The sequence below is a fragment of the Equus przewalskii genome, chromosome 12 (genome assembly GCF_037783145.1).
Source record: "Equus przewalskii isolate Varuska chromosome 12, EquPr2, whole genome shotgun sequence".
Classification (NCBI taxonomy): domain Eukaryota; kingdom Metazoa; phylum Chordata; class Mammalia; order Perissodactyla; family Equidae; genus Equus; species Equus przewalskii.
The window spans coordinates 5,047,218-5,075,052 of NC_091842.1; the positions used below are offsets into that span (position 1 = coordinate 5,047,218).

Here is a 27,835-nt window from a genome sequence, read left to right on the forward strand (position 1 = left end):
GACTGAGGAATGGATCAACGAAATGCGGTGTGTCCACACAGTAGAATATTGTTTGTGAATAAAAAGGAATGAAGTGCTGGTGCCTGCTACAACCTGGACGAACCTCAAAAACATTATGCTCCGTGAAAGAAGCCAGACACAAAAGGTCACATACTGTTTGATTCCATGTACATGAAGTGTCCAGAACAAGCAAATCTATGGAGACAGAAAGTAGATTAATGATTGCTAAGGGCTGAGGAGATGGGAGGCCTACGGGGATGATGGCTAAGGGGTACAGGACCCCTTTTGGGGTGATGGAAGGTTCTAAAATTGACTGTGATGTTGTTTGCACAACTCTGGGAATATACCAAAGGCCACGGAATTGTACACTTTAAGAGGGTAAGGTGTATGGTATATGAATGATATCTCCATAAAGCTGTTTAAGTGTAACTAATAATTCCATGCTAGAGCCAGTTGAAGGGAGAAATAAAGGGAATAAATGGGACAGGAGCTGGGGAAGGCGGAGTTACAGCCAGGTAAGCCATACTTAGTGGCTCTTAGTGAGGGGTGGGAGGGTAGCTGTACTGACCTCCAAGGGGCGTTCGGAAATGTGTGTGTTAGTCAGTTGACTTAATGACTGACAACTGCCGTCGGCCTTTAGCGGGTGACAGCCGGGGAAGCTACAATCCTGCAATGCCTACATCAGTCCTGCCCACTAAGAATTGTTCCACCTTATAGTATTCCATTTCCTAACCCCTCCCCCCAACTGAAAAACTCTGCTCAGAGGAGATTTCTTGACATGTATTCTTGTATTTGAGTGCTTTCCTATACAAGGCTTTAAAAAGCTCCGTTGCGCTTTTGCAACCATAGGAATAAGTTTCTGCATCAGCTTTTTCAGCTTTATTGAGGTATAATTGACACGTAAAATTATAAGAGACTTAAAGTGTACATTGTGATGATTTGATATATGTATATATTGTGAAAGGATTCCTCCCGTCTAGTTAATTAACATATCCATTACCATATATATATGTACAGTGGGAACATTTAAGGATTTTTTCCTTTTTTGTTCTGCTCGCTTTGCAAATCTCAACTATACAGTACAGTGTTACCAACTATAGTCATCACATTTACATTGGATCCTCAGAACTTATTCATCTTACAGCTGAAAGTTTGCACCCTTTTACCAACCTCTCCATATTTTCCTTAAGCCCCAGCTCCTGGCAACCACTTTTCTGCTTTCTGTTTTTATGAGTTTGACTTTTTTTTTAGATTCCATGTATAAGTGATACCACGCAGTATTTGTCTTTCTCTGTCTGGCTTATTTCACTAGCATAATGCCCCCAGGGTCCACCCACGTTCCAAATGACAAGATTTCCTCCTTTTTCATAGCTGAATAATATTCCATTGTATGTATGTACCACGTCTTCTGTATCCATTCATCCATTGGTGGACACTGAGGTTGTCTCCATATATGGGCTGTTGTCAATAACATTGCAATGAACACAAGAGTGCAGATGTCTCTTCAATATCCTGTTTTCATTTCCTTTGGATATATACCCAGAAGTGGGATTGCTGGATCATATGTAGTTTTATTTTTAATTTTTTGAGGAAGCTGCATACTGTTTTCCATCGTGGCTGCAGGAATTTACAATCCCACCAACAGTGCACAAGGGTTCGCTTTTCTGCACATCCTCGCCAGCACTTGTTATCTCTTCTCTTTCTGATGATAGCCGTCCTGATAGGCGTGAGGTGACATCTCATCGTGGTTTTCATTTGCATTTCCCTGACGATTAGTGATGCTGAGCACCTTTTCACGTACCTGTTGGCCATCTGTATACATCCCTTGGGAAAATGTGTATTCAGTTCTTCTGCCCAGTTTTAAGTCGGATTGTTTGTGTTTTTTCTATTGAGTTCTTTGTGTCTTTTGAATATTAACCCCTTATCAGATGGATGATTTGCAAATACAGTCATTCTTCGCTTAAAAGAAGCGTGTGCTCTGAGAAACGTGTCAGGCGATTTCATCCTAGTGCAAACATCATGGAGTGTACTTATACACACCTGGATGGCAGAGCCTACTACACACCTAGGCTATATGGTCCCCGTCTTATGAGACCCCCCCTCGTATATATGCGGTCCATCGATCACCAAAATGTCAAGATGTGGCGTCTGACTGTATTTTTTCCCGTTCCGTAGGTTGCCTTTCATTTTGTTGATGGCTTCCTTTGCTGTGCAGAAGCTTTTGAGTTGGATGTAGTCCCACTTTCCTATTTTTGCTTTTGTTGCCTTTGCTTTTGGTTTCCTGCATCAGCTTTTGATCCTTGTACCAGATCAAACTAAGCCAAGAGCTGGTCTGTCCTTCAGCCCAGAGATCCCCCTTTCTTAAGCATCTGTTGGCTCTGGTTTCTTCCATGGGGCCTCGTCCAGGTTTTGTTATTTGTTTAGAGGTAATTTTTAGCCAGCTGGACCAGTTTCGAGGTAAATCTTTTCGGTACTTACGCAGCATTATTTTTTTTAACTGATCACGACTATTTTCAACTGTGTATAAATTCTAAGGCAGAAACATTTCCTTTTTAAGGCGCCGTTTCTCTGGCGGTTATAAAGACTAATCCAAAAGATTAGCAAAAATAGCCACTTGTTAAATAACTTGAATCAGGGGAGCGCAGGCGCAACTTCTGTTCCATGAACCTCTTGAGGTGAGAGAAGGACTGAAGGACCGAGGATGGCTGTGGATATCGATGAAGGGTGAATTCTTTACTAGAACCAAGATTTCATTTTTTTTTTCTTTTTTAACCAGAAAGCCTACTTTCATCAATGATAAACAGCATATACCTGACCCAAATATGATTCCCCCCCCAAATTTAAGTTAAAGACATAGTCTCCTAACCAACTTTGGGACAACCTTGTGCGTCGGCTGGTTTAGCTCAGTGGTTTGATCCGTTTCTGCGTCCCTGGGAATCATCTGGTCCGGGGACTTCCCCATAGTTTTAGGGGAGCAGATCTCAGTTTTGCTCCCTCACAGCTGCCGCAGCTCCAGAGTCAGGCTTTGTCTTCAAAGTTGCAGGTAACCGGAGAGTTTTCCGTGGGAATGTTGCTTTTTAACTTAAAACACAAACGCACCCTTGAAAAAGAATTAAGCTAAGTGAAATAAGCCACACACAAAAGGACAAATATTGTATGATTCCATTTATATGAAGTGTCTGGAGTAGTCAAATTTCTAGAGACAGGAAGAGAAGGGTGGATGCCGGGGGAATGGAGGCTGTCGCTAAACGGAGACAGAGTTTCAGTTTGGGATAAAAAAGCCCTGGAGACGGATGGTGGTGATGGCTGTGCAACAATGGGAACGTGCTAAAAGCCCCTGAACTGTGCACTTAAAAATGATTAAAGTGGTAAATTTTGTTTCATATATTTTGCCACCATAAAAAAAATCACACACACACACCGTTAACACACACCATTACGTTTCATCTATTTTGCCACACACAGAAAAAATTCCCACATGCCCACCATTCACACACACACACACACACACACACACACACACACACAGAGTTGCCTGTTGGGACCATGGGCAGGGGCCTCAGGAGGAAGACTTGGGAGCCGTTCAGACCAGGGTTTGAATCCTGCATCCACCACTTATTGCTGCAACCCTGGCAAGACGCTTAACCTCTGACCCTGGGCTGCCTGCCTTATCAAATCGTGCTAATACCCTCTCTGTCGTTAGGGCTGTTGTGGAGGATCCTGTGTGCTAAAGCACGCAAAGGACTTTGTCCTGGGCTGGGTACACAGTAGGCACCCAACAAAGGGTAGATACAATTGGGAGTAGAGTCAGTGTCTACATGAGAGCTTAAATTTATCTAGATACTAGTTAACAATAGTTTTATTTATTTTTTTAAAAATTTTTTTGAGGAAGATTGGCCCTAAGCTAATATCTACTGCCAATCCTCCTCTTTTTCTTTTTTCTTTTTCTTTTCTTTTCTTTTTTTTTTGCTGAGGAAGACTGGCCCTGAGCTAACATCCATGCCAACCTTCGTCTACTTTTATATGTGGGACGGCTACCACAGCATGGCTTGCCAAGCAGTGCATAGGTCCACACTCAGTATCTGAACTGGCGAACCCTGGGCTGCCAAAGCAGAACGTGCGAACTTAACTGCTGTGCCACCAGGCTGGCCCCAACAATAGTTTTAAGAGAATGGCTAGCTCTAATAATGTTAAGACTTTTTTTTTTTTTTTTGGTAACTTCATAGCTTACAGAAATTAGCTGGTTAAAATTAAGGTTAAAAGTTGATTTTCAGCCTCATAGTAGCTAATCCCAAGTGCAGACGTGTCCTAAATACTCCATGTGTTCTTTGGGGCCACGGGGAAGGGTTGTTTGATGGCTAAAGTTCAGATCTGGATATCGGCATGATCATCGGCAGTGATGCTTAAGGAGAAAATACCATGAGGGGAAGAATCGTGGTGAATAGTCAAGGATGAGAATCAGAAGTATGCGAAATAAGTGTATTTCCTATAGGAAGATTTAAAAGGCAAAAAGAAAAAGCTTATGTGGTTGCTCAACCAACAATATCTGAGAGCTGACGAGCCTCCGTGTGTGGGTTCTCACTCGGGGCTGCCTGGGCACCGGGCCGAGCCCAACCCCTTCCCAGCCGTGGCCAACTGTGGCGTTGAAGGTCGTGAACAACTCATGAACGGGCCTGAAGAAGTTCTACTGAGTTCATTTGGACAGTAACTTCTAGGCCTGCTGAGAGACCCGAAAACTGCTTAAACTGGCGCTTTGATCCTTGCCCAAGTTATTGGTGTCTGTGCTTTCTGCTTGCTAGAGTTTGGGTCCCTCGCGTTTCTCGATTTGCCAAGCTACCTTAGCAAACAGAACTGGACTTTTGGTAAACTACCCGTTTTGTCGGTCTGTCCCTATTTCCATTTTGCATTTCAAATAAAACTAGAGGTAGGAAGAAATTAATTTAAACTGAGCTTTAATGACTCTTTAATGCCTGATAGAATTATTTAGGGCTAAAGGTATGTTAGTTTGGGAGGACTGAGGCGCAAGCGTATTCTTTCCTTGATGAATTGCTTTTTTTCTGCCCACAAAGCATCTTTTCGATTGATCACGGTACTCAGATTAATTTACTTACCAAATTGTTTTCCCTCGCATTGTTGTTTAACAAATTTTGTAAGGAGGAGAAATTTACATAATATAAATTAACTGTTTTAAAGTAAACAGTTAATTGGCATTTAGAACATCCGCAATGTTGTGTAAACACCACCTCTGTCTAATTCCAAAACATTTTCATTATCCCAAAAGGAAACTTGTACCCGTGAAGCAATTACTCCCCATTCTCTGCTCCTAGATGCCTATCTGCATTCTTTTTTTTTTTCCCTTGAGGAAGATTAGCCCTGAGCTAACATCTGCTGCCAATCCTCCTCTTTTTTGCTGAGGAAGACTGGCCCTGAGCTAACACCCGTGCTCATCTTCCTCTACTTTATATGTGGGATGCCTACCACAGCATCGCCTGTCAAGCGGTGCCATGTCCACACTGGGGATCCGAACCGGTGAAGCCCCGGCCACCAAAGCAGAATGTGTGAACTTAACCACTGCACCACTGGGTCGGCCCCCTGCATTCTTTTTTTATGGATTTACTTATTCTGGATATTGCATATAAATGCAATCATATAATATGTGACCTTTTGTGATTGGCCTCTTTCGCTTAGCATGATGCGTTCAAGGTTTGTCCATATTGTAGCCTGTGTCAGTACTCCATCCTTTTTTATGGCTGAATAATATTCCATTGTATGGACATATCACAATTTGTTTATCTGTTCATCTGTTGATGGACATTTGGGGTATTTCCAGCCAGCCTGATGGGTCGGTTGGCCATTGGGCCTATGCTATCATGACTGACATCAGCCAGATGGCCCCATCTTGCAGCACTTTCTTCTTTATGTGCCAGAACAGTTGTCATATGTGAAAGTCAATGAATGAAAATGAATTTCACTGGAGTTCCTAGATCTGGAGTTTGTAAATTATTACCCTTTGGGGACTTCTGTTCTTCTAGGGTTCATTTTTGTATTTGACATTTGGACAACTTTGTGCTCTTTGAAACGTCAGGAAATCACAGAAGGTCACTGCCATTTAGTCAACTCCCTAGTATTTTATTGTAAACTGTGCAAAATATTTGTTTTGTTTGGAGCTTTCTCTAACTTCAGTTGCATAAACTGTGTGTACCAGTGGCTTTCGGGCTCGACTGGTCATAAGAATCACTGGAAATGCTTAGAAGTGCAGATGGCCGGCTCCTGTCCTCAGATAGCCCAACTTAGACTGGCTGGGTGGGGCCAGAGAATCTCCATCTTTTCATGCCCCCGTGTGGTTCAAGTTGACTTTGGGGAACAGTGATCTACGCAGACGTCCTGAGTTATCCAATAAAACTTTTTTGGATATCACAAATTGAAAGATACGTTAAAATAATTCATGAAAGCCCCAAAGAAGCCATCACCATAAAATATGTGTTAAATGGAAATGGAAGAAATATTAAAATTTTTTTAATTAATTAATTTTTTAAAAGACTTAATTTTTTTCCCTTTTTCTCCCAAAGCCGCCGCCCCCTCCGGTACATAGTTGTGTATTTTTAGTTGTGGGTCCTTCTAGTTGTGGCATGTGGGACGCCACCTCAGCATGGCCTGATGAGCGGTGCCATGTCCGCGCCCAGGATTCGAACCGGCAAAACCCTGGACCGTGACAGCAGAGTGCACTAACTTAACCACTCGGCCACAGGGCTGGCCCCTAAAAATTTTTGATGAAAGTAGGTTTTGCTAATTAAGAGGAACTTTATATCTGCCCCCATATGTTTTTTTTAACTTAAAAAATTATAGATTCACAGGAAGTTATAAAAAATATACAGGGAGCTCCTCTATACCCTTCATCCAGTTTTGCCTGGTGGTGACATCTTGAGTAACTATAGTATTATATATATATTACCATGCCTCATATATATTATATACATATATTACATATATGTAAATTTATATAATATGTATATATATGTATATTTTGTATATTATATATATATTACAATGACATTGATAGAATCTAAAGAGCTGATTCAGATTTTACCAGTTTTACTTGTGTGTGTGTGTGTGTGTGTATGTGTGTGTAGCTCTATGCGATATTTTTTTGAGGAAGATTAACCCTGAGCTAACATCTGGTGCCAATCCCCATCCTTTTTCTTTTTCTTTCTTTCTTTTTTTTTTTGCTGAGGAAGATTGGCCCAGAGCTAACTTCTGTGCCCATCTTCCTCTGTTTTATATGTGGGGCAGCTGCCACAGCATGGCTTGATAAATGGTGTGTAGGTCCACACCCAGGATCTGAATTGGTGAACCCTAGGCTGCCATGAAGCAGAGCATGCAAACTTAACCCCTACGCCACTGGGCTGGCCCCTACGCAATTTTATCACATATGTAGATTTATGTAAACACCATCACAATTAAAACACAGAACTGTTCCATCACCAGAAGGGTCCCTCATGATCTCCCTTTCTGGCCACACCCCTTCACCCAACCCCCATCCCTCACCCTGGTAACCACTGGTCCTAATCTTTTTTCTGCCTCTATAATGGAACATACAGTATGTCGCTTTTTGAGATTGGTTTTTTTCACTTGGCATAGTTCCCTGGATTTTCGTCCAAGTTGTTGCATTGTACTAATAGCCTATTCCTTTTATTGCTGCGTAGTATTCCATGGTATAGATATACCACAGTTTGTTTAACCGTTCACCTGTTCAAGGACATTTTCGTTGTTTCCATTTTGACCTATTACAAATAGAGCTGCTATGAACATTCGTGCATAGGTTTTTGTAGGAACATAGATGTCCATTTCTCTGGGATGAAAGCCCAGGGGTAGAATGGCTGGGTCTTGTGGTACGTGCAAATTTAGTTTTGTAAGAAACCACAGGACTGTTTCCAGAGTGGCTGTACCATTTCACACTCCCACCAGCAATGTGTGTGTGATCCAGTCTCTCCACATCATCGTCAGCATTTAGTATTGTCACTATTTTCAATTTTAGCCATTCTGATGGGTGTGTAGGGATATGTCCTTGCAGTCTTAGTTTGCAGTCCTCTAATGGCTAATGATGTTGAACGTCTTTCCATGTGCTTGTATGCCATCCATTTACAGCGACCCTCCGGGATTCATGCTTATGGTTTCACTTTGGGCGGTTTCAGTTACCCATGGTCAACTACGGTCTAAAATATTAAATGGAAAATTCCAGAAATACGCAGTTCATAGGTTTTAAATTGTGGGCCATTCTGAGTAGCATGATGAAATCTCGAGCCGTCCCGCTCCGTCCTGTCTGGGACGTGAATCATCCCCTTGTCCAGCATTATCTACGCCGTGTAAGTCACCCGCCCGTTAGTCGCTTAGTAGCCATCTTGGTTATCAGATCCACTGTCATGTTATTGCAGAGCTGGTGATCAAGGAAGCCTTATTGTACTTAATGATGTCCCCAACATGCAAGAGTAGGGGTGCTGGCAATTCAGATATGCCAAAGAGAAGTTATTATTGTCAATCTCTTAATTTATAAATCAATTTATAAATTAAACTTTATCATAGGTATGGATGTATAGGAAAAAACAGTACATATGGGGTTTGGTACTATCCTCAATTTCCGGCATCCACCAGGGTTCCTGGAACATATCCCTCTTGGATAAGGGGGACCACTGTATCCTTTTTCGGTGAAATACCCATGCATGTCTTTTGCTCGTTTTTAAATTAGATTTTTTCTTTGTTTGTTTTATTGTGTAGATTTTTTTTTACTGTTGACTTGTGAAAGATATTTATGTATTCTAGATATTTCATTTAAAAAAAGTCTTCATTGCCTTCTCTGATTGCAGAGGTAACACACGTTCATTATTTTAAATTCCAGCACTTCAGAAATACATAACAGGGAATGTGAAAGTTTGCTGTCATTCTAGCACAGCTCTAACTATGTTAGATCATCAGCGGATTTTTTTCTTATGCGTATACTATAGACATATTCATGTAAACACTTTTTTTTTTAAACCAAAACGGGATGACGTGAAACTGTTTTAAACTTGCTTTTTTCTTTTTCGTTTCATGATGGATCCTGGACATCTTTCCACACTGGTTGGTAGAGACCCACCTCATACGTTTTTCTTCTTGTATTTTATGTTTCATTTGTGTTTGCTCTTTATCATCCTGAGGCGTATGCTTGTTTAGTATCTTACAAGCCAAGACAATTCCAGGTTTAACTGAACACGTGCTTTTAACCAAGAAACGTGGACTAATGTTCTTTTAAGTTTTTGTCAAGTTTTCTACATAGCCTGTAACCCTCCTCTCCTCCCGTTTTCCTCTAGGAGCCTCCAATCCTGGTGTGAATTAAGCAGCGGGGAAAAACAGCTGCGGTGTCAAGCTACCATTAGGCCGGGAACAGAGCTCCGGGATCTTTTCTTTGCTATTTCGTGGAAATTGATCAGACGTTTGCACAAAACCTTCTGCCTGCCTCTCTTTGGGACTCAGATTAAAAGTCAAAGTCCTGACGCTTCCTCCCAGGCCCTATGTCATCGTATCCTCTTCTTTCCTTACTCCTCTCTTCCCGAAGGCCAGTTGCACTGCAGGCTGGGAACATTTCCCTCCTTCTTTGAGCTGACCCCCACTCCCTTCCCCTTCAAGTCTTTGCTCCTAACGACCTTCTTAAAAAAAAAAAAGATTAGATACTTTATTTCAACATAGTATATTTGTCAACGTAGGTCAGTGCTATGATTTCCCAATTTGTACATATTTCCAATAGAAAAGTTTGGAAAAATGTTTCAGCAACGCAAGGCATAGCTCTTGAATATCCAGAATACTCCTCTCCTTTTATTCTGGATAACAGAAGGATAGAAATTAAGTGATCTTCTTTGCACAAATATTCTCCCACCCCCAATAATTTATAACACAATTCTGTCTCTAAAAAGCAGCTAAGATCCTCTTATCAATTGAGTATGAGTAGGAACATGAACAGGACTCTGACTGCCCTCATTAAAATGGTAATCTCATTCACAAGGTCCTTTCTCCACGCCCCTTATTATTATTTTTTTTTAATTGAGATAAAAATATACCTAATGTAAAATTTACCATTTTAGCCATTTTTAAGTATCCAGTTCAGTGGCATTAAGAACATTCACATTGTTGTGTTCACATTCCGTCACCACCATCTGTCTCCAGAACTTTTTCATCTTCCCAAACGGAAACTCTGTCCCCATTCAACACTAACTCTCCATTCCCCCACCCCCAGCCCCGGGCAACCATCCTTCTACTTTTTGTCTCTATGACCTTGACTCCTCCAGGTACTTCATATAAGTGGAATCATCCCATATTTGTCCTTTAATGACTGGGTTATTTCACTTAACACAATGTCCTCAAGGTTCATCCATGTGGTAGCATGTGTCAGAGTTTCCTTCCTTTTTGAGGCTGAATAATATTCTGTCGTATGGATGGACCACACTTTGTTCATCCATTCATCTGTGATGGGTACTTGGGTCGCCTCCGCTGTTTGGCTCCTCGCCAGTAAAGCCTTGGACTCTTTTCCCATCAGGTGAAGTTGTGTTTCATGAGGGCAGGCGTTGTTGTCTGCTTTGATCATTGATATATTTCCTGTGCTTAAAACAGAGCGTGGCGCACAGTAGGTGTTCCGCAAATATTTGCTGAGTGAATGAATGTGCCTGCTCTCTGCTGGCACTGGGCTAGACCTGTTCACACTCAGTCATTTCATTCATTCATTCATTGAATAAATATTGATTCTGCTCCTACCGTGTGCTAGGCTCTGGGCCAGACATGGGACACAACAAAACCAGATCGGGTCCCTGATTTTCTGAGCTCTACTTGGGGACACATAGATACATCAGTCAGCTAATCACACAGGCTTCTTGTTAAAGAGAGCCGTGGAAAAGGCATTTCTCCTCTACTCTCTTCCCACTGGACAGAAGTGGCCCACTTGGTTTTTTGCTATTGAGTTTTGAAAGTTCTTTATAGATTTTAGATACAGGTCCTTTGTTGGCTAGGCGATTTGCAAATAATCTCTCCCAGTCTGTGATTTGTCTTTTCATCCTCTTAGCAGAGTCTTTCGCAGAAGAAATGTTTTTAATTTTAATAGGTCCAATTTGTCCATTTTTCCCTTTATGGATATGTGATGATGGTTTTTTTTTTATTGTAGTAAAATATACATGACATGAAATTTACCACTAGTGGCATTTAGTACATTCACAAATGTTGTGTGACCATCAGTACTGTCTAGTTTCTGACATATTCATCACCCTGAAAGGAAACCTCATACTCGTTCCCTCCTCACAGCCCCTCCTTCTCATCTAAGCCTTAGTTTCATCATCTGTGAAATGAGATGATGACACTTGTCTCATGGTCATTGTGAGGATTAAAGGAGGGTGGTAGAGCTGCTTAGCCTAGTGACCCGGACTTGGTGCAGAGAAAATGGTGGAAGATTGTGGCCGATTGTGTTTAACAAAGATGGCTGAAACAATATTTCCTGTCCCACGTGCGCGTCTAGAACCATGTCACCCCATCAAGAGACGGAGTGTAAATTCACCCCCCACCTTGAATCTGGGCAGATTTTTGACTCACTTGTAGCTAGTAGAATGTGACATAAATGACACTAAATGACTTCGAAGGCTGGTCACAAAAGGCTATGCAGCTCTTGCTTTGTTTGCTGGAACAATTGTGCTTTGACGAGCCCTGAGTTGTCATCCGAGACCTTACATGAGGCCGCCATACTGTGAGCAAGACCAGACCACATTGGGAGGCCACACGTAGGTGTCCTGACTGACGGCCCCAGCTGAGGTCCCAGCATCAATTACCAAACGTATGAGTGGAGATGCCGTCAAACGGTTCTAGCCTCCAGCCGTCAAGTTGCTCCCCCACAGCCCCTCCCAGCCTTCGAGTCTTCCCAGCAGAAGCCTCAGACGTCATGGAATAGGGACAAGCCAACCTTGCTGTGCCCTGTGTTAATTTCTCACCCACAGAATCCATCAAGATGATAAAATGGTTGTTTTATGCCTCTAGTTTTGGGGCTGGTTTTTTATGCACCGGGAGTAACTAGGACAATGGTAAGGATGCTGTCTTGCCAATTCTATCTCCTACCGTATCTGCATCTGGTCACTCCTCGCCGTCCGTCTCCGCTTCCACCATCTCAGCTTGAACCCTTATTTTTGACCTGTGTCGAATTCCAAACCTGTCTTTCTGCCTCCTGCCTTGATCTCCCAAACCTTCCTTCCCCGACGCTGATCTTTCTAAAATGCAAACGTGACCCAACCGTCTTACCCAATCCTTGCCCAAGTAATGACTCCTAGTCATCCATAATTAAAGACTGGGGAGATTAATCACAAGATTAAGAGAATCATAATTTAGGGAAATGTAACTCACTTTAAGCAAGTATTTTACCTCACTTTATCCCAGCCCGCTCCAACCCTGCCTGGAAAAAAAAAAGATAAAGAACGTGATAAATCTCAGAGCGTTTGATATTTTTGGAAACAGAAAGTAGGTTCTTAGCTTGAGAAACATGAAAGTATTCTGAGTCCACTCATCTGTGAAAACTTACTTGAAAACTCCTGCAGGCCCTGAGAATTCCAGACATAAAGGTAAAAAATGGTATATTCGTGAGCGAGTAATTTAATTGCCTATGGAAAAATTAAATATAGTTTAGTCCTGCGTGCTTTTGAATCACGCAACGGCAATTAAGTGGGTCAATGACCCAGAACAAGGCGTTGGCCCGGGGTGCTGGGTGAGTGAAACCCAGGGAAGCAATGCAGGCCTTCAGGGTCCTTCTTGATAAACTTCTGCCCCATGGGCCTCGTCAACCCAACATCTCCCCAAAATTCACCTTTTAAGTGTCGGCAAGTGGAACAGACAAAACTTTGTACTTGAGATGCTTGCTTCTTGGTAAATATGTTTTAAAGGCTGTCGCTCCTCAGAGGTCGTTTTTAACGGATCCTTTGCAACGTGAGACGCCACATCAAGTTGTCGCTGTTCCAGAAAGTCAAATTGGGAGGCCTTTGTTCTTTGTTACACAGTATGTGGCTAAGATCACGTTAGAAAATGTAGTAAAATTTCATAGTAAACTGAGCAAATAAAAAAGTGGGAAATGGAAATAACTTTTTAAAACTGTCTTTTGTGCGTGACCTTTTAACCATGAAGTTTTGCCTTAAATATGGCTCCATGCCATTGTCATTTTTTAGAACTGAGGTCTCTTCTATAAAGCCTAAAATTCTTCTGTTGAAAGGCACTTCCTTCGTTATTTTATCACCTTCCTGGTTTTGTCTAATCTCACCCAGATTACAGTCGTATTTCTTGGTCTTTTTAACGTGCATATTAAAATTTCAAACACAGAGTCTTTGTTCTGCTGTCTTGACTCCCCCTGCCCTCTTAGACATATTCTGGGACTCTTACAAAGAAGAATGTTTTGCTTTAAATATTCTTATGTCTTGAAACCTACTTTGTCATGTTCAACTTCTAAAATTTTCATGCATTCTGATGAGATATTCTATTTAGAGAGTATTTTGTTTTAATTAAGCCCATCTTCAGAGACATTTGGTTTTTGCCAAGAATGTGCTTTCTCCCTTACAAATCAGTTATATTTATAACATTCATAAACTAAGTGATTAGCAAAGGCAAAATTTTAGCTGCACTGTGCCTGTGTCTTCTGAGTTCACGGGGAAGTTCTAAGCCAAAACATGATGACGGATCAAGATACTATGAACACACTTGGACTTTATTTTCAATAATTTTTTTTCTTAAGTGCTGGCTTTTAAAATTGTGTTATAGAAAAATTTCTCATCTCTGAACAGAATGCAGAGGGTAGATTGCTATATTTGTGAGCATTGGGGTGTTTTGTTTTTTAAGGCATGGCTGCTCTAACTCTGGAGAAAAGCTACAGGTGGAAACTCCACTTCTTCCTTTGTTGTTTAGGCTGCATTTAAAAATGGAATTTTAACATGAATGCATAAACATCTATGCACCTCTATGTTCACTGCAGCACTATTCACAATATCCAAGACTTGGAAGCAACCTAGGTACCCATCAAGGGACTAATGGGTAAAGAAGATGTGGTATAATTACACAGTGGAATACTACTCAGCCATGAAAAAGATGAACTCCAACTATTTGCAACAACATGGATGGAACTTGAGGGTATTATGCTAAGTGAAATAAGTCAGAAGGAGAAAGTCAAATACCATATGATCTCACTCACAAATGTAAGATAAAAACAACAACAAACAAACACATAGAGACAGAGATTGGATTGGTGGTTACCAGAGGGAAAGCGGGAAGGGAGGAGGGGAGGAGGGGAGACTAGGCACCTGTGTGTGGGGATGGATGGTAATTAGTCTTTGGGTGGTGAACATGATGTAATCTACACAGAAATCGAAATATAATAACGTACACCTGAAATTTATACAATGTTGTAAACTAACGTTACCTCAGTAAAAATAGTGAAACTTTATCCTTTCTTGAATATTACAACATACATGCACGTGATAGAATATGTAGAAAATACAGAGAAATAGAGACAGGAAAATCAAAGTCGTCTACAGACCTCTTATCAACAGGCAACCAATGTTGATATTTTGGTCTATTTTGTTAGTAATATTTTATACGTAACTTTTTTCTTCTTATCTGGTTAGGATCATATAGTATAAGTAACTTTTCAAATCCTGGTTTTTGGTGTGGTAAAATGCTCATAACATAAAATTTACCATTTTAACCATGTTTTTTTAATTAAAGATTGGCACCTAGGCTAACAACTGTTGCCAATCGTTTTTGTTTTGTTTTGTTTTGTTTTGTTTTCTGCTTTATTTCCCAACCCCCCCGGTACACAGTTGTATATCTTAGTCGCAGGTCCTTCTAGTTGTGGGATGTGGGACGCCGCCTCAATGTGGCCTGACGAGCGGTGCCATGTCTGTGCCCAGGATCCGAACCTGGGCCGCCGCAGCGGAGCGCATGAACTTAACCACTCGGCCACGGAGCCGGCCCCAATTTTAACCATTTTTAAGTGTGCAGTTCAGTGGCATTAAGTCCATTCACATTGCTATGCAACCATCACTACCGTCCAGCTCCAGAACATTTTCATCTTCCCAAACTGAAACTTTGTACCTATAACTCCCCCGCCCCCACCAGCCCCTGGCACCCACCGTTCTGCTTTCTGTCTCTATGAATATGCTATCCTGCTTTTTTTATTGAGGTATAATTGACATATGATATTATATTAGTTTCAGGTGTACAACGTAATGATTCGATATTTGTATACATTGTGAAATGATCACAATAACTCTAGCTAATATCCATCACCATACACAGTTACAAGACTTTTTCTTTTTCTTGTGATGAGAACTTTTAAGATCTATTCTCTTAGCAACTTTGAAATGTGAAATACAGTATTGCTAACGATAGTCACCATGCTGGACATTACATCCCTATCACTTATTTATTTTGTGACTGGAAATTTGTACCTTTCGACCCCCTTCACCCATTTCGCCCACCCCCACCCCCCACCTCTAGCAACCACCGATCTGTTCTCTGTATCTATGATCTCGGTTTTCTGTTTTGTTTTGTTTTTTGTTTTTTTTTTAGATTCCACATATGAATGATCCCATGCAGTATTTGTCTTTCTCTGTCTGACTCATTTCACTTAGCATAATGCCCTCCATCCATCCATGTTGTCCTTCCATGTTGTCGCAAATGGCAAGATTTCATTCTTTCTTATGACTGAGTTATACTCCATTGAATATATATATATTTTCTTTATCCATTCATTTGTCATGGAGACTTAGGTATTTTTCTATGTCTTGGCTGTTATAAATAATGCTGCAATGAGCATGGAGGTACAGATATCTCTTCAAATTAGTGTTTTCATTTTCTTTGGATTAGTACCCAGAAGTGGAATTGCTGGATCACATGGCAGTTCTATTTTTAATTTTTTGAGAAACCTCCATACTGTTTTCCATGGTGGCTGCCCCAATTTACATTCCCACCAACAGTGCACAAGGGTTCCCTTTTCTCCACATCCTCACCAACACTTGTCATCTCTTGTCTTTTTGATGACAGCCATTCTAACAGGTGTGGGGTGATACCTCATTGCGGTTTTGAGTTGCATTTCCCTGATGCTTAGTGATTTTGAGGACCTTTTCATCTATCTGCTGGCCATCTGTGTGTCTTCTTTGGAAAAACGTCTATTCAGATCCTCTGCCCATTTTTTAACTGAATTGGGTATTTTTTTTGCTACTGAGTTGTATGAGTTCTTTATATATTTTGGATATTAGCCCCTTATCAGATATGTGATTTGCAAATATTTTCTCATTCAGTAGGTTGCCTTTTCGTTTTGTTAATGGTATCCTGCATTTCAAACAATATTATTTCACAAGTGTTTTTCCCTATTATTAAGACCATTTCTGGCTGCGTAATATTCCATTAGATGGATTTGTGTGATGACTTACTGGACGGTACCCCTTCTGCTGGTCTTCTAGGCTTTTCTGCTTTTCCATAATAGATAATACTTTGATTAGCATTTGGGACATAAGACATTATCTGTCCTTCTTTATTTTTTAGGATGAATTCCTAGGAGGGGAAATTGCCGGGTGAAAGGGTATGACCATTTGAAAGCTTTTTAAAGATATCGTCAATTGACTCTTCTTAAAGGGTTTGATCCATTCGCAGGCCTGGCATTTGTCATATAACCATCTACTTCACCACAACTTCCCCAGCTCAGGTAAATCTCTCTCTCTCTCTTTTTTTTTTCTAATTTAATCTCTGGTGAGGTTGAATTTATCACTCTCATCTTTATTGTATCATCCTGATTTATCATCTCTTGTGAAGGGCCTTGGATTTAGCTTATAACTTTGCGGCCAGCAATATAGTGACAGCCAAGCATGCTGAAACGTAGCCACTCTTACAAATAATTCCGCAGGCACACTCACTTTCTGTGGCTTACTGTTAAGTTGCAGATGTGCACATTGCAAGTCCTTCATGTCGGATTTCAGATCGCACATAGGATTTTTCTGCTTTCTAGCAAATTTCTGAGCAGCCCTCCTTGGTGAGGTGGAAAGGGACCTCCGAAAGGAGCCAGCACGTGCATCCTAAGCGGTGTGATTGTTGACAGCTAATCACCTCTCTGGACCTCTCAGTCCACTCCGAGGGCTCCACTAGTTCTAAAACCCGCGGGAGTCATAACACAGGATTCAAGTCTTCCGCGTCACTGGGCTCTGATCACGAAAGTACTTAGCATACAGTAGGCGCACAGTAAATGCACAGTAAATGCCAACCCGATGATTCCATCTTTGATAGTAATGTGAGTGGAACTTCAAGCAGTAAAATCTGTTCTTCTCTCTTACAGATGGATTCTCGAGAGGCAAGTGGCATATTCCTACCACTAGACCACCCATTTTATTGGTTCGAGAATGTCAGTGAGGACGCTGGTTCCACATTCTAGCACTCAAATGTTCACAGCAGGGTGTTTTTGAGAAGTTGCAACACAGACACAGCTCTCTTCTGTTTTTTTTTTTTTTTTTTTCATAATAGCTGATACGTGCCAGGCACATAATGTAAATGATCTATAATTCTAAGAACAGCTCTGAAAGGCAGATATTATTGTCTCCCATTGATAAGCCAAGAAGCTGAGGCTCAGAGAGGTCAGTCACCGTCCCCTGAGACACAGAGCAGGTGAGCTGCAGTGACCTCTCTTTGTTCTCCCTTGGGGACCATTTGCGTATTTTTAATTGAGGTGAAATTCACATAACGTGAAGTCAACCATTTTAAAGCCAACAATTCAGTGGCCTTTGCTGTATTCAAAGTGTTGTGTCACCATCACTGCTGTCTAGTTCCAAAACGTTTTCATCACCCCAAAAGGAAACCCTGTACCCACTAAGCGGTCCCTCCCCATCCCTCTCTCCCCCCAGCATCTGCCAACCGCCAATCTGTATGCGTTTCTCTGAATTTGCCTGTTCTAGACATTTCGAATAAGTGGAATCATGCAATATGTGGTCTTTTGTGTCTGGCTTCTTTCACTTAGCATGATATTTTCAAGGCTTATCCATGTAGCTCATGTCAACACTTCATCCCTTTGTATGGCTGAGAAATATTCCATTATATGATCTATTATTATATATAAGTATATAATATATACATAATTGTGGATATAATAATATATAATATGTATACACATATATATTACCTAAATGTATACCACAATTTGCTTATCCTTTCATCCATTGATGGACCTTTGGGCTTTTTCCATCTTTCTGCTATTGTGAATAATGCTACTACGAACATGTGTATACAAAGTGATTGTTTCAATACCAGTTTTCCGTTCTTTTGGGTGCGCCATATTACCTAGGATTGGAATGGCTGGGTCATGTGGTAATTCTATGTTTAACGTTTTTGAGGAACTGTCAAGCTGTTTTCGTGACAGCATCACCATTTTAAATTCCCACCAGCAAGGCACGGAGTGCCAGCTCCCCCCATCCTCATATGGGGACCATGTCCTGAAGCTGGGTGGGCTCTCTCTGATCCTTGGTCACAGCTCTTCATCCATGATGACTTCTGATAACCTCCACTGCTATCTCCCTCCGCAGTTAGATGGAATGTTGGCTGAAGAGCAGTTGCCGTGATCTTGCAGTGACCTTCAATTCTGTTAACTTGAAAATTTACACAATCTTAAGAGCTGGAAGGGGCTTTGGAAGAAACATGGCTCAGACATAACTTGTCTTGTCTCTACTTGAATGCTTCCTGTGATGGGTGCTCACGACACTGTGGGATAGACAACTACATTGTTGACCAGCCAAGTGTCTCCTTTCTCTGGTGGCTGTCTCATCGAGGGCCCCGTCGGGCTGGTCCTTCGGTGGATAGACACCCCCCAGCCCCTCCCTGCTTCATCATCTGTCCATTTCTGAAACATCTGGTGGCATTTCTTGGACGTGAGTCACAGCCCCTTTGTTACTCCTTGTGCTGGGTTTTCTAGGAGACGCTGTGTTTTCCATCCTCCCGGACAGGCAAATGCAACGTCTGTAATTAAACATGCCTGTTATTAAATTCCACACCTTAATGAATAATTCTTGCAGGGGTGCACGGAGTGCAATGTGAGGAAGTATTTACAGAATTCAGAATTTACAGGAACTCAGACCTGCCCGGTGGGATGGAAGTGAACAAAATCCTCCAGCAATCGAGATACAAGTTGTGTCCCCGCCATGGAAGCTCTCATTGCGTCCTAATATGGCATTTCTCGCTTCCAAGGAAGAATCCCTGAGATTTAAACTGATAAATAAGTCAACTCTTAGTTCTCAGGGATGGCTGGGGACAAGGGTGAAACAGAAATAAACAGGTAACATTCAAATCGCATTTTAGCTAACATCAAAATTTCTTCCCCAATCAAATCTGTGAGCAGCAAAATGAGACTATTCGGAAGCTGGTTCTTTTTTCTTTCTATTTTTTTTCCTTCCCTCCTGATCTTGTGGAATGTGAAGGACCCAAAGGCTGGGTATTCATTGCTTCAGGAATGAATTTCAATTTGCTTCCACGGGCAAGCCCCCTTCCGTGGCTCTGGGATTTACCCCCAGAAGTAAAGCTTAGGCTGTTTCATTTTCAGAATCAACAACCAACCTGCTCCACCTCCGGGTGTCGACTCTGTGGCGGGTCCCCTGGGTTTCTGGTCATGGGAGGTGCAGTTCAGGGCGAGGTAGCTACCATCTTGGAAACCATCTTTCCTCCGTCTTCTCTCTCTTTCCCTCTTCTGGTTATTAATAATTCATTCTTCCTTTTAATTCTCAGTACTCTGCCTGTTCTTTTGGACCAGGCCAAAGCACACTTTGCTTTTTTATATTTCTTTTCATTCTAATCACAAAATCCCTCCAGGCTGAAGGTCTTTCTCAGAAACCTGGCAATTAGAAGAGGAAGCCAGTCTCCTACGAACACTTCATTTGGAGCCTCGTCATAAATAATTAACCTGAAGTTATGCTCAGAAAACAAATGGACAGGGTGCTATTGGCAGTGTTGCGTGGAAGCTTTCTCTCCTGGGTTTTTACGCCGTTCGCAAAATCCAGGAAGTGGATACAGGCCTTTCCATTAGCAGGAACGAACTGTTTGCTTTCGAACACTTACAGAGGAAACCACAGCGAACCACTTTCCTCATGCACTTAAACTTGAGATTTGTTCATGCAGCCCTTATCTGAAGCCCAGGACAGCATTTTCTCCCACCAGGATCTCATGAGCCTCCCTAGGCTGCAGCTGCGCCAGTGCACGTTTGTTTTTGACCTCCTGCCAATTCTGTCTTGTCCCTGAGGATGACGGTGGAGGGTGAAGGGTAGATTCAAGAGAGGTTGTGGTCACCTCAACTCAAATTCAGTCCTTGGCTAAAATTAGCCATATTAGTCACAAAAGGGCAAATATTGTATGATTCCACTTATGCGAGGTACCCAGCGTAAATTCATACAGACAGAGAGTAGAATAGTGGTTTTCAAGGGCTGGGGGCAGAGGGAATAAAGAATTGTTTAATTGAGGGCAGAGTTTCAGTTGGGGAAGACGAAAAAGTTCTGGAGGTGGATGGTGGCATTACCACCATCATCACCATTTAAAACTGGTTAAAATGGTAAATTTTACATTAGGTCTATTTTACTGCAAAGATATATACAACATTGAAAAAAATTAACCATTTTAAAGTGTATAGTTCTGTGGCATTTAGTACATTTGCAAGGTTGTGCGACCACCACCTCTAACCAGCTCCAAAACATTTTCATCACCCGCAGAGGAAACCTCACATCCAGTAAGCGGTCACTCGCCATTCCACCACCCCGCTCTCTGCTAATCCCTGCCAACCACCAGTTTGCTTTCTGTCTGTATGAATCTACTTGTTCTCAATATTTCATGTAAATGGAATCATGCAACGTGTGGTCTATGGTGTCTGGCTTTTTTCACAGAGCATAAGGTTTTGGGGGTTCATCTACATTGTAGCGTGTGTTGGTGCTTCATTCCTTTTTATGGCTGAGTAATATTCCATTGCATGGATATGTCACTGTTTGTTTATCCATTCATCCGTTGATGGACCCTGGGGATGTTTGTGGACACTTGGCCATTGCGAGTTGTGTTGCTGTGAACATGTATGTACAGGAGGTGTTTGGAGCCTCTGCTGGAATTATTTGGCCGCTTTTTGCTCTCAGTTTCTTTCTCTCCTTGTCAAGAGGGCTCACATTTGCCCTTCCTCACCTCTGACTAGGTTGGTCCTGCTGTGGCCTCCTGTCGTTCTTGGGGAACCGGCTGGGCGACATGTCTCAGAGGGTCACAGCATTCAGAGGCCACCCAACAATTAGGAAGCTGTCTAGTCACGTTCCCTGGGGAGGGTGCTCGGGGACGTGGGCGGGCAATCCTGTCTGTCGTTGATTTTCTAGAAGGGCCACCGGAGAGGAAAGCACAGCCTCTGTGGGGCGGGTGCGTCGAGAATCCATCTCTCTGAGTCACCTTTTGCTGAGCTTTATTTTCAAGTCTTGATATCCTGTCTCGCCTCAACTTAGTATGAAGAGGATGTGTAAGACACGAGGACTGAAATGGGAGAGGCGGATAGTGCAACCAAAATTCCGCCTCAGCGAGGCTCATCTGCCGACACCATGGGGGTCTTGGGGAATCGTGGCCTGCACACCTCTGATGTGAGCATGGTTCCAGCAAAGGAAGAGGCGTGATGAGCTTTTAGGCTCTGAGAGCACTAAAAATAATCAGCCGCAGAGTTCCTTCGCTGTGCAATTCCCAAACCTTTTCCATTTATTGAGGTGAAATTCACATAACCTGAAATTAACCATCTTAAAGGGAACAACTCAGGGGCATTTAGCACACTCACAACGTTATGCAACTGCCCCAAAAGGAAACCCCATACCCGTTAAGCAGTCACTCCCCAACCCAAATGCTTTGACTACGAGTCATTTGAAAACTCAATCCTGAATGTGACGTCGGTCACATTTAGGGCCCCTCGGTCAGCACCCATGCTTCATGGTAAGGGCTCAAAAAAGACGTGACAGAAGATAAGAAAAGCGTGGGACAGGCAAGGACATCCAGTTGCGTCCAGGCGGGAGGCCAGGGACTCCCCAGGCATGTGCTATTCCAGGAGTTACTGGAATGTTTCTCCTTTTTTGGATTCCAGAGGCTGGAGGCTGTCTTGAAAGAACAGGGCTGCTGGAGGCAGGACGACTGCCAGCTCGTCTACTTTGTGCTTACGTGGTCGCGGGCCAGCTCATTTGCGTCTCTGAGACTCAGCTTCCTGGTCTCTGAGGACAGCTAACAACACCTACCTGGTAGGCAGCTGGGAGGGCTCCAGGGCAGGCGTGAGGGTACACAGCAGGTGCTTAAAAGTAGTTACTAGAATGTGGTTGTGCTTATTCAACGATGAAGATGTGGTGGAGGTGGCGAGGATGACGTTGGTGGTGTTGATGGTGGTGCCGGCAAAACCCAAGTGCCCTTGTTGCCTGTTCTTATCCTAAATCCAGGCGAGAAAAGGATGCAGACGGGTAAAGAATGTGGAAGGGACATTTGGAGGAATTTCCCTCCACTCAGGAGAAGCAGAGAGAACTTGAAAGGCTGTTAAGAAATTAGGGCTCTCTCACCCTGACTCACCTTTTCCGACAGGGTGTCTCCCTTCGAAGGTCCAGGAGGCCTCTTTCTTCTCTCCTTTGAACTTGGAAGCTGTGGAGGAGGGTTTGAAAGACGGTGACTAAGCTCCCAGCCTGCTGACCTGCAGCCTTGTGCTGAGCAAGCAGGCGCCGGCAGCAGAAGGTGCCTCGGGCAGCGCATTTATGTGGCGCTACAAGAATGTGATTTTTGTTTGCTGGTTTTCCAGCTCTTCTTTTACGCACAGAAATATGCTGCCTGCTCGAGGGCGTGTCCCTATTTTCCTTGAGCAGAAGACAATTCTCGAGTTCCCAGATGGAATCTGGAATTCATTCTCCTCGGGAGGAAGCCGCACTGACTGCCAGAGGATGGGGGGAAGACTTCCTTTCTCTGTGCATCCTTAGCAAGACGCCGCTTCCTGAAGACCACCGAAAGGACAGAATCGAATGGTTTCAGTTTCCAAGGGCTGCTGTAACAAATTACCGAGAGCTGGGTGGCTTAAATACAACAGCAATTTATTCTCTTCTGGTTCTGGAGGCTGGAAGTTTGAAATCAAGGTGTCGGCAGGGCCGCACTGTGCCCCTCTGCCAGCTTCCGGTGGTGGCCAGCAACCCTTGGCTTTCCTTAGCTGGGAGCTGGACCCCTCCCATCTCTGCCTCCATCGCCACATGGCCATCTTCCCTGTGTGCATCCTCTCTTCTTCATATAAGAACAGCAGTCCCTGGATTTAGGGCCCACCCTAATCCAGTGTGACCTCATCTTAACTCCTTACATCCGCAAAGCCCCTACTTCCAAATGCGGTCCCGCTCGGAGGTTCTGGGTGGACATGAATTTTTGGGGGGGACACTATTCAACTCAGTACACAAACTCCAAACGGCGGCCACGATCCAGAAATCCCAAACGCACAAACCTGATACGTAGAAACACAAATGCAAAGCCAGACCGCCTATGTTCCCTTCTTTCTTCTCCGTTAAGCACAACTGCATTTTTTTTTTGAGATTGAAACTTCCATAGCTCCCGCGTGCCCCTTCCCAGGTGACACAAGCCCACGTCCAGGTAGCCACTGTGCAGTTAGAGGTTTACTGGGGGCCGTGTGGTGAGGTAGCTGGAAGCAAAGGAACCTACACAGCTCAGGTCTGACACCTGGGCAAGGACAGGGGAGGAAGGGCAAAGGGGAAAGGCCGTCGTCACGGGGCAGCTCTGAAGTCTTGGCCAGCTCGCCGGGCAGCCCCAGAAAAAGACCGCCTGTGGAAAAAGCCCCGGGATGCTCTCGTGCCAGACACAGAACTGTTCCATCACCACAAAGATCTCCCTCTTGCTACACTTTCTAGTCACGCCTGCCCTCCTCTCCTCAAACATCTCAACCCCTGGCCACCACTCATCTGTTTGCCATTTGTATAATTTTGTCATGTTGACGGCGTTACACAAATGGAATCACACAGTATGTGACCTTTGGAGACTGGACTTTTTCAGTGGGCATAGTCTCCTTGAGATCCATCCAACTTGTATCAATAGCCCTTGGCTTTTATTGCCGAGTCGTGTTCCATGGTGCAGAGGTACTAGCTTGTTTAATCATTTACCTGTTGGAGAACACTGTTTTTTTTTCTCGGTTTTGACTATTACCAATAAGACCGCGATGCGTGTTCACGTCTGTGTTTTTCTGCGGCCGTAAATTTTCATTTCTCTGGGATAAACGCTCAGGACTATGATTGCTGGTTTGTAGGGTAAACGTATGTTTAATTTTTTTTAAAGAAACTGCTAAACTATTTCCTGGAGTGGTGACACTGTTTTACATTTCCACCAGCAATGTTTGAGAGACCCAGTTTCTTCGCATCCTCTCCGGCATTTGGTACTGTCACTATTTTATTCGAGCTGTTCTGGTGGATGTCTAAGGATAGCTCATTGTGGTCTTAATTTGCATTTCCCTAATGGTTCGTGGTGTCGAACATCTGTTCATATGCTTATTTGCCATCCGTATATCCTCTTCAGTGAAATACCTGTTTATACCTTTTGCCCATTTTCTAATTGGATTGGTGTTTTTTTTAACCGCTAAATTTTGAGAGTTCTGAAACATTCTAGAAATGAGTGCTTTGTCAGACATGTACTTTGCAAATATTTTCTCCCTGTCTGTAGCTTGTCTCTTCATCCTATTCGTAGGGTCCTTCACAGAGCAAAATGTTTAAATTTTGATGAAGTTCAGTGTATCGATTTTTTTTCTTTTATGCCCTAGGTCCTAGGTCCTGAAGATTTTCTTGTATGTTACCTTCTAAAAGTTTTATAATTTTATGCTCGATGTTAAATCCATGATCCAGTTTGAGTTAATAGTTATATAAGTTAATTTAGGGGAGGTTTAGGTTGAGGTTCTCCTTGTTTGCCTATGAATATCCTATTTTTCCAGCACCCTTAGTTGAAAACACTCTCTTTCTTCCACTGAATTGTTTTTACACCTCTGTCAAAAGTCAGTTGGCTGCACTTGTGTGGGGCCATTCCTGGTTCTCTAGTCTGTTCCATTGATATATCTTTCCACCAATACCACACGATCCTGATTACTACAGCTATACAATGTCTTGAAATCGGGTAAAGTAATTTCTCCCACTTTATTTTTATTATTTTTTAAATTTTTTCCTTTTTCTCCCCAAAGCCCCCCCTGGCACATAGTTGTATATTCTTCGTTGTGGGTCCTTCTAGTTGTGGCATGTGGGACGCTGCCTCAGCGTGGTTTGATGAGCAGTGCCATGTCTGCGCCCAGGATTTGAACCAACGAAACGCTGGGCTGCCTGCAGCGGAGCGCGCGAACTTAACCACTCGGCCACGGGGCCAGCCCCAATTTCTCCCCCTTTTTTCTCCTTTTTCAAAGTTGTTTTAGCTAATCTAGTTCCTTTGTCTTTCTATATCAATTTTAGAATAATCTTGGCTGTATCTACAAAAAAATCTTGCTTGGATTTTGATGGAAATCACTTTGAACGTGGATCTTAATTTGGGGATTTTTTTTTTTTGAGGGATTTTGCATTTATTGTATTTTCAATTTCGGGTTCCATCCGTTTGTTGCTATCATATAGAAACACAATTTATTTTTATATGTTTTCTTGTATCCTGTGACCTTTCTGAATTAACTTCTCAGTTCTAGGAGATTTTTTATAGATTCCTTGGAATTTTCTATGTAGACAATCATGTCATCTGTAAATAGGAACACTTTTGTTTTTTCCTTTGTCATCTGTTTCCCTTTTATTTCTTTTCTTGCTTTATTGTGCTGGCTAGAACTTCCAGTACCATGTTTAATGGTAGTGTGAGAGTAAAATCCTGACTTTGTTCCCAATCTTAATGGAAAAGTATCAGTCTTTCAAAATTAAGTATGATGTCAGCTATAGGCTTTTTGTAGATTTTTTTTTTTTTTAAATCAAGTTGCGGAAGTACCCTTTTATGCCTAGGGTCTGAGAGTTTTTAATCATGAATGGGCGTTGAATTTTGTCAAGTGCCTTTTCTGCATGAATTGACGTGATAATGTAATTTTTCTTCTTAGCTTGTTCATACGACAGCTTACGTCAATCGATTTGTGAGTTTTGACCTAGTCTTGCTTCCCTGGAACAGCCCCCACTCAGTCCTGGTGTATCATTCTTTCTATAATTGCTGAATTATATTTGTTAATATTTTGTTAAGGATTTTTGTATGATGAGGGATATTGTCTGAAATTTTCCTTTTTTGTACTGTCTTTGTCTGGTTTTGGTAACAGGGTAATACTAGCTTATAAAATGAATTGAGAAGTCTTCTCTCGGTATTTTCCAAAAGAGATTGTGTAGAATTGATGTTAATTCTTTAGACATTTGGTAAGCTTCTCCAAGGATGCTTCTGGGCCTGCAGATATTTTTGGAGGGAGTTTTTAAATTATGAATTCAATTTCCTTAATTGTTATGGGCTCTTCAAATTATTTACTTGATTTTGAGTGAGTGGTAATAATTTTTGTTTTTGAGGAATTGGTCCATTTCATCTAAGTTGTCAAATTAATGAGTGTAGAGTTGTTCCTCGTATGCCCTTATTATTCTTTTAATGTCTTCAGGGACTCTTTTCATTCCTGAAATTGGTAATTTGTATTTCCTCTCTCTTTTTTGTCAGTCTTGCTAGAATTTTGTCAATTTTATCAATCTTTTCAAAGAGCTACCTTTTAAAAATTAATTAAAGAATTCATTTTTTGGTGGCAAAATACATAAGACACAAGGTGTTGTTTCTCTCTTACTGCTTTCAAGATTTTTTCCTTTTTCTCTATTTTCAGAGTTTTTCTATGATGCATCTTGGTATGGACTTCTTTGGATTCATCTTATTTGGGATTTGTTCAGCTTCTTGAATCTGCCGGTTTATGTCATTCACCAAATATGGGGAGTTTTCCACCATTATTTCTTCGAATAGTTTTTCAACTCTGTCCTCCTTCTCTTCTCTTTCCAGAGCTCTGAGGACATGAATGTTAGATCTTTTGTTGTAGCCCCACAGGTCCCTGAGGCTCTGTTCATTTTTTCACAGCCTACTTTCTTTCTGTTGTTCAGACTGGATATTTTCCGTTGCTCTGTCTTCAAGTTCACTGATTCGTTTCTCTGTCCCTTCCATTCTGCTGATATTTTTTTTAGCAGAAAAATCCCATCCGTTGATTTAAAAAAATATTTTTTGAGACTTTCTATTTTTTCATTTGTTTCAAGCCTGCTTGTAATTGCTCATTGAACGTTTTTCTAATGGCTGCTTCAAAATTTTATTGAGATATTTCTTTTTTTTTTTTAAAGTAGATTCCTAGCCTTTTAAATTTTTTCTTTTTAAGGTATGCTTTTTGGTAAGGAAGATTGTCCTTAAGCAAACATCTGTTGCCAATCTTCCACTTTTTTTTTCCTCCCCAAAGCCCCAGTACATAGTTGTATATCCTAGTTGTAGGTCATTCTAGTTCTTCTATGTGGGATGCTGGCACAGCATAGCTTGATGAGTGGTGTGTAGGTCTGTGCCCAGGATTTGAACTAGCTAACCCCGTGCCACTCAAAGCAGAGTGTGCAAGCTTAACCACTCAGCCATGAGGCTGGCCTCTCATTTGGATAATTCTAATATCTCTGTTGTCTTGCTATTGACATCTGTATTGATAGTCCTTTCTCATTCAACCTGGGATTTCCCTGGTTCTTTGTGTGATGAGTGATTTTCAATTGTATCTTGGACCTTTTGGTATTGTTATGAGATTCTGGGTCTTGGACAA

The 27,835-nt window shown here is 42.1% G+C and overlaps 2 long non-coding RNA genes across 2 annotated transcripts; one reads left to right on the plus strand and one right to left on the minus strand.

The window, feature by feature from the left end:
- Positions 1–1,896: 1,896 nt before the first annotated feature.
- On the minus strand, positions 1,897–23,741 carry LOC139074826 (uncharacterized). Its single transcript, XR_011524676.1, has 2 exons — positions 22,621–23,741; positions 1,897–22,483 (listed from the first exon to the last, which is right to left on the minus strand). It is a non-coding gene; the product is annotated as an uncharacterized lncRNA (long non-coding RNA).
- On the plus strand, positions 7,127–17,486 carry LOC139074827 (uncharacterized). Its single transcript, XR_011524677.1, has 3 exons — positions 7,127–12,617; positions 16,582–16,741; positions 17,366–17,486. It is a non-coding gene; the product is annotated as an uncharacterized lncRNA (long non-coding RNA).
- Positions 23,742–27,835: the final 4,094 nt, after the last annotated feature.